Raw genomic sequence first — 7,471 nt, 5'->3', positions numbered from 1 at the left:
AGGTCACCAATAAGGGGCGCATATTCTCCCTTGTGTGTGGAAGAATAGGGCCCCCCCCTTCTCCAAAACTCCTACCCCTTTGTGTCTGTCTGACAGTCTGGTAATGGGAGGAAATGGGTGGAAATCAGAGTAAAAACACTCCCTTGGAGTGTATGGTTAAAAAACTTTAAAAAGAGATTTAATGGAGACTGTGGAGTTAACTCCTAACAAGCTTAAGGCCCTTTGTGAAGTAGATTGGCCTGCTTTTGGTGTAGGGCCCGGAAGGGTCACTAGGTAAAACTGTGGTTAATGAAGTTTCTAGGGTAATTCTAGGGAAGCCTGGGCACCCAGATCAGTTTCCCTATATTGACTGCTGGCAGGGTGCTGTCCTCAGCCAGCCCACATGGCTAAGGCCCTGTCTGGAAGAGGCCTGTAGGACTATGGTAGCCAGGGTGGCTGTAACTTCCAAGTGTAGAGAGAAAACAAAGGAGCCTGTAATTGGCCAAGGAACCCGAGGAAATTCCACCACCCTATGTGCTGCTTTACCCACCTCTGCCACCAGTGCCCAGTTCCACACCCTCACCTTCAACATTGGATGGGGAAGCCCGAGGGACAGTCACACCTGTAAAATCTGGTCTGGAAGCCTCTGGGGCCTCAACTGCCCTGACCTCACTGAGTCCTGTGGACCCCATGTCCACTCCAACTCTGCTAGTGCTCACCCCCCATCCCGCACTCGATCAGGAACATCTAGCCAGTCTCCTCAGACTCCCACTGCCCTGTAGATGCCCCTGAGGGAAGACCAGAGCCCAGTGTATTATGACCAGGATGATCAAATACAAGGAGGGTGGACATTTGTGTACCAGCCTTTTCCTCCCACAAAGCTCCTCAACTGGAAAGCATCATACCCCTCCTTCACGGAAAAGCCTCAGACTCTGATTGATTTGATGCAGTCTATCATCCAGACTCACAAACCCACCTGGGCAGACTGTCGACAGCTTCTCCTGACTCTATTTAATAAATACTGAAGAGCAACGCCGTATAATGTTGGCAGCTCTAAAGTGGTTAGAAGACCATGTCCCTGAGGGCACCCTAGACACCCAAGCATACGCTCAGGCCCAGTTCCCCTGAGGAGGACCCCCACTGGACCCCAATAATAGCCGAGATTACCAGTGGCTTGAACGGCATCAGGAGGCATTACTGGGAGGCATGATGGAAGGAGGGAGAAAGGCCATGAATGTGAGCAAAACATCAGAGCTCCTCCAAGGGCCAGAAGAGAGTCCCAGCCAGTTCTATGAGCGTCTGTGTGAGGCCTTCCACCTGTACACCCCCTTTGACCCGAAAGCCACTGGAAACCAGTGATGACTAACTCCACTTTTGTTGGCCAGGCCCGGGGGCACATAAGGCAAAAATGACAGAAACTGGAGGGATTCACTGGAATGAATGCCAGCCAGCTTCTGGGGGTGGCCACAAAGGTTTTTGTCAATTGAGACGGGAGGCAAGACGGGAGGCTGACAGGAAGATGAAAAGGAAAGTGGACCTCCTTGCAGCAGCCCTTGCTGAACAGTTAGGCAGCCCCCGTGAGCTAATCCAGGCAGAGGCACAGGCAGTCACCACAGACGGTGACCAATGCCCCCAGGATGCCTCCACCCTAGGGAGGAGCCAGGGCGAAATCAATGTGCCTACTGTCGTCAGGAAGGGCACTGGACAAGTGAATGTCCCCAATGGGCCAGGGACTCCCAAGACCCCCCAGACCAGAAGCAGAGGCCAGGTCGTCCAGGGGAAATATCAGCCCATTCACGGGGGGGGGGGGGGGGGGGGGCCAGAGAGGAAAACACTGTCGTCTGACATCCCTGGAAGGCCATGAGGAGGGATAGGACAGAGCTGGTTCCATTCTATTGGGCCCCCAGGAGCCTGTGGTCTGAATGAAAATAGGGGCTATCCCATTGACCTATGGTGGGCATGGGCACTGAACACTCAGTTGTGACCCAAGTGGGCTCTGTTTCCAACAACACACAATCACGAGGCTACAGGGGACAGGGCGCCCCTTCTTAGTGGCTTTCCTGGGGCACCGAATCACTCATGAGTCTTTTGGAATGTTTTCTGTCCACCCCTGCGCGAATCGTCAGATCCATGGACGCAGGGGTCACTTCTCACCATTGTTTTTCTCATTGTCAACAGGTACAAATGTTTGTTAAAACGCTGCTTTTTTGCTATGTGCGGCCCTGCCAGGTATTGATGAGCTGGGGACCACACCTTGCAGTTGAGTACCGGCTCCCCGCAGCCGTCGGGAGGAAGGCGCGGGGTCTGCACAGCCGGTGCCGCGGCTTCCGGGTGGGAGAAGCAGGGCGGTGGGCGGAGCGCCAGCCCCCCTCGGCCGCGCGGCCGGCATCCGGCCGGGGTGGAACCGCCCCCCACGCGGGCGGCGCGCTTCGCGCCCTATGCAAATCAGGGATCCGGGATTCCGCCAATCGGAGGCGCCGCCGCGCAGACCCGGCCGGGCGGGGCGGAGCCGGGGGCGCTGCCTCTGACCCTGGCCTTCCGCCCGCGGGCGCTTCGGGGCTGATTTGCTGGTGCTCGGTCGTTTTATTAACGGACTTTTCAAACTTGAGCCAGGTATTTACTGGACGACCTACTTTCATATTTGCGTCATTTGATAAGTGAAACTCCCTTTGTTTTCAATCGCTCCACTGTTCTCCAAGGCTGCAGATTCGCTTGTGGGTTCTTAACAGGAAGGAGGACCAGGCTCACAAAGTGACCCGTCCCACACACGTGGCGTCGGAGGCACATTCCTGCGTGACTTGCGGGTGCGTGGACGCCGCTGCTGGCGAGGGCCGGGGCGGGACGCCCCCGTGCTCCCCCTGCTCGCAGCGAGTGGATCCCCGTGTCCCCTCCTCGCCCATATTTAGTGCTGGTCACTGGCGCTGGCCTCCTTTCAACCTTATTGAGATCAGGCCGCACAGCCCTCACCTGCCTATCCGGGTGTGGCCAGGTAAGCCGGGGCCCCGCCTTCATGGATCAGGAGCAGCCCTAGAATCCGCTGGCTGGCCTCCCAGATGGCCACCTCCCCACCTTCTCCCCAGTCCCCTACAGCAGCCACCAGGCTTGACTCCAGGGATTCTTTCCTGTGCTGCAGCCTAGAGGCCCCTGCTCCTGGTCCTGCCACACACAGTGCCGCCCTGTCCTCACGCCTGCCCGCAGTCCATCTGCAGCAATACTGCAGGCACAGCTTGTCTGCCTAAAGCCCAGTCCTGCTTCGTACTGAGGCAAAAGCAGACCCGTCAAGGGAGGAGCTTGGCACAGGTACACTGAGGACAAATCCAAGGGCGTGGGCAGAGGTCTCAGCTGGAGAAGCTGGACAAGATCCTGCATGTTGCCTGGAAAGGTCTGGAGGACAGGTGCTCTGGTGGGAGCTAGAGACAAGAGCAGCCTTGGCCTGGGACTCCTTGAGCCCCACCTGGGCCTTCAAAACATGCTGAGGTGGTGGTATATTGATAACTTGAAGCTGAAACTGCTTGAGGAACTGTAACTTCATTAATGACCACTGGGTCTGTCTTTTCCTGTGCACAGCAAGACGAAGTTTCTTCTGGGGGATGTACCATCACAGGTGGTAGGTGGAGCTGCACTGGCCCTTATCTGCCCCCAGCTTCTACCTCCCTCCTCCATGTGTATCTTCTACCATCTCTAGAACTGGACCTCTAGCCCAGAGATCCATTTGCTCTGCCACTGCTTCACTGACTTCTTGTTCTTTTTCTCTACAGAGTATAAACATGTCTTGCTCTGTCATTTCTTCAGACTTCATCTCTTGTGAAGATCCCCATGTATATGTGAAATGAACTGATGGAGAGGCCACAGAAGAGCAGAGAGGCATCTCTTGGAGACCCTGTATCCCAGCTTGCCCACCACCCTCTTCTTGGAGAGGACCAAGTGGAGGGAATGCTGAGACCTGTCTCCAGGGAGAGGAGCGCTGCCCCACAAGGTGTAAAATCTTCATTAAGCCTTTCGCCCTCTCTGGGGAGGTCACCATACCAAACTGACAGCACCCCAGAGCAACACATGCTGGTTGCTGGGGGAGACCCAGGACCTACTAGGAGCGGTGCCGCTCGTGCAGATGGTGAGGTGAGGACCTGACTGTGGCCAGGGCTCAGAGAGGAGAGGCAGGCTTCAGCTCCATAGGTGGCACTCCCAGCTGACAACAGAAGCTTGGGGCAGGGGTGGCAATGGATCAACTGGGGCGTCAAGGGTGCTGGACAGTCACTGACGAACACAACAGGTTGGGTTTTAAAGTACAGCCAGTCTGGGCTGAGATGTCAAGGAAAGGGCCCTCTGGGAGGCACAGCACCCAGGCCTCCAGCTCTCAGCCCTGGTCATGGACACTCAGGCTGAGCGATCTCAGAACTGGTGGGCGGCAGGCACATGGCACACTGATCTTGTCTGGCCCACATAGTGTTTTTCCTTAATTGTGGTAAATACACATGACATAAAATTCACCATCTTAACCACTTTCGAGTGTACAGTTCAACAGTGTTAGTTATATTCACATTACTGTGCAACCAGTCTCTGACTGTTCTGTCTTGTGGAACTTAGACTCTTGACCCATTGAGTGACTTCCCATTTTCCTCTCCTCAGCCCTTGATAACTGCCATTTCACTCTGAATCTGACTACTGCCAATACTTCAAATAAGTGGACCCGTACAGTCTGTCCATTTGTTGTGTCTGCTTAACTATCTTCAGGTCCATGTGGCAGCAAGCATTAGAATTTCCTTCCTTTCTTAAGACTGAATAGTACTCCATTGCACAGATAGACCACATTGGCTTTAGCCATTCATCTGTCATGGGTTTTCTGGTCACTTCTACATCTTGGCTGTCGTGAGTCGTGTGGCCATGAATACAGATGTTCGAGGAACTCTCCAAGTCACTACCCTTAGTTATTTGGGATGTGTCCAGAAGTGCAGTTGCTGAGTTGCACATTAATTCTGTTTGACTTTTTATGGAGCCATCGTACCATTTCTTGTGGTGGCTGCACCCTCTTACCTTCCCACGAATGTGCATGGTATCTCTAGTGTCCTCACCCTCCCCAGCTTGTTCTGTTCTGCTCTTGTCTTAGTAGTAGCCATGCTAGTGGACATGAGATGGAGTGTTTATTTTTTTAAGCCCATATTTGAAAAGTGGAAATTACACAAAAATAGTTTAGTTTCCACTTTAAAATATTTTTGGTGTGAGCATCTGACAACCAAACCCCTTGTGGAGGGTGTGTGTGGGGGGGTACTGGCTCTGTCTGACACCTCCTAATTAATGGATGCAGAAGTGCTCAGACCCTGGCTGTTTACAGACAAATCCTTTGCCTCCAGGCTGCACCAAGCCACCTCTCCCAGGAAGCCCTTCTCCTTTGCCTGAGTGTCAGGTGCCTTTAGTGTTCAACTGGAATTGAGGCTGGTTAGGGCCAGGTCCAGGACACACAGTAAGGAACTGGATCATAGACTCCCCCGACCAGTGCACGAGGTAGACGTAGTTTCAGGGAAGAAACACAGGCTTTGGAGTCAGGTATGACAGTTTGAATCCTGACCTGCTTAGTGGCTGATGAAGCAGCTGCATGGGTAGTCACCTGTACTCACCTTCCTGCTGGACTGCTTCAAGGCTGACTCTGCAGCCCTCCTCCCAGCACCTGGCCCACAGCAGGTACTCAAGGGCGTCTGTTTGGGGCCTTATGACTTTGACCTGGGGTGCCCCTCCAGGACACAGACTTCGACCCACCTTGGGAAATCCTGTAAAGTAGCCCAGCTGGAGGGGCTGCATGAGCAAGCTGTGGTAAGGGGCCTGGGGACACTGGACTGGTAGTTTGGAGGGATGACAACGTCCAGGATTGCAGTTGTGGGAGGGAAGGTGAGTCAAAGGAGTGCAAGTGACAGAAACCCAACTCAAAGTGGCTTGGACACAAAGCCCAGAGTCAGTCTGTCTGAGCTTCAGGCATGGCTGGATCCAGAGTCCATGTCTTCAGCTCATTTACTGCCCCCCAGCTTTCCCTGTCTTGGCTCCTTTTTCAAGCAGGCTCTCCCGTATGTTAACAAAACATAGTCACTAGCAATTCTGGCCCCATGTCCCTACCATCTAGTGATTCTGGGGAAAAGAGCACCTATTTCTAGTAGCTCCAGAAGGTCCCAGGATTGACTGACATTTAATTCACTGGGGCCGAAACCACATTTCTGGCCCAATCACTGGGGCCAATCAACAACTGACTTAGTCGGTGGTGTGAAGAGCAAAGGGCAGAAGGATGTGTGGGGTGGGGAGAAAGATGGAAGGACTATGAAGAATAAGGACAAGGGGAAGGGGCCCAGGAGCTCCTAAGACGATGCAATGGACAGGCCAGAATGAGTGGGCAGGACTCTAGTTGAGAGAGCAGTTGCTAAGATGGGTGGTAGTTCTTGGAAACAATGGGGCAGGCACAGGAACAACCCTTCGTAGCCCATTGGGGGCCTCAGAGCTACCCGGGTAGCCGATGGAGACCAGTCCTAGGGATGCAGATGTGGACTAGCTGTTACCTGTAATGGCGCACCCATGCACAGGCAACTGTCACCAGATCTCTCAACTTCTGCTAGGTGGGCAATGACCAGCTGAGCCGTGTCTGTGACTTATACCCCAACTGACCCAAAGCTGGGCAGGGCAGGCTCAGGCTACCTGGAACTGGCTAAGGCATCTGGCCCTGCTATTCCCAGAGGAGCCAATAGTCAGGCACGAAAAGACTTCAAGAGGCAGGTGGCTGAGGATCCTCCACATGACCACCCTCTCAGGGGAGGGCACTGGCTGCCAGGGATAGATCAGGTACCACCTTGTCACTACATTTCACCTAATCCTGGCTTCGGCTCACCCCACCGGGGTGTGCATAGCTACTGTGCTCCCCCATTTGCAGAATAGTCCCTATCCCTAACCGTGCGGCCAACTCGCTTCCTTTAAATTACTCTGCGTTGGCCAGCGGGCTAGGGCACACCTCAGGTTGTGGTCCAGGGGAGGCCGAGCCTGAGAGCCACCGTTCCATCTCAGATGCAAAGTGAAACCCAAAAAGTACGACTAAGCACCGTGGGCGCGGGTTGGGCTTCCTGGAGACCTCCAAGGCCCCCTCGCCGCTGCCCATGGCCGGTGCAAGGGTAACTTGCCCATCCCTTCAGGTGGCTGTACCTCCCGGTCTCCCGCCACGGGCGGGTCCTACCCAACCCTCCCCATAACCCCTTCGCGACCAGCCCGGCCGGCACCCCGACAGCCCCACAAGGCTCTGGGCCTAGTGAAGCCCGCGCCGCTCCCGCTCCCCAGACAACAAGGCGGGCGTTGGTTTGAACACTTTATTGCGCCCCAGGAGACCGACGCGCGGAGGGGGGCGTTGCACGCACAAGGTTTGGGGTGGACAGCCGCGGCCCGGGCGCCGCCAGGCCATTGGCGCCGCAGGGCCGGTAACTATGGCGACGGCCGTTGCCAAGGGCGAGAGCCAATGGGGGCGTCGCCA

General features: G+C 55.0%; 1 long non-coding RNA gene across 1 annotated transcript; it reads left to right on the top strand.

Moving 5' to 3' along the window:
* Nucleotides 1–2,495: 2,495 nt before the first annotated feature.
* LOC141411557 (uncharacterized) lies at nt 2,496–7,471 on the top strand. Its single transcript, XR_012436408.1, has 3 exons — nt 2,496–2,592; nt 2,679–2,783; nt 2,886–7,471. It is a non-coding gene; the product is annotated as an uncharacterized lncRNA (long non-coding RNA).

This window comes from Castor canadensis, chromosome 10 (assembly GCF_047511655.1).
Source record: "Castor canadensis chromosome 10, mCasCan1.hap1v2, whole genome shotgun sequence".
Lineage (NCBI taxonomy): Eukaryota > Metazoa > Chordata > Mammalia > Rodentia > Castoridae > Castor > Castor canadensis.
The sequence above is the reverse complement of the archived record's forward strand: the minus strand, read 5'-3'. Positions and strand labels throughout refer to the sequence as shown.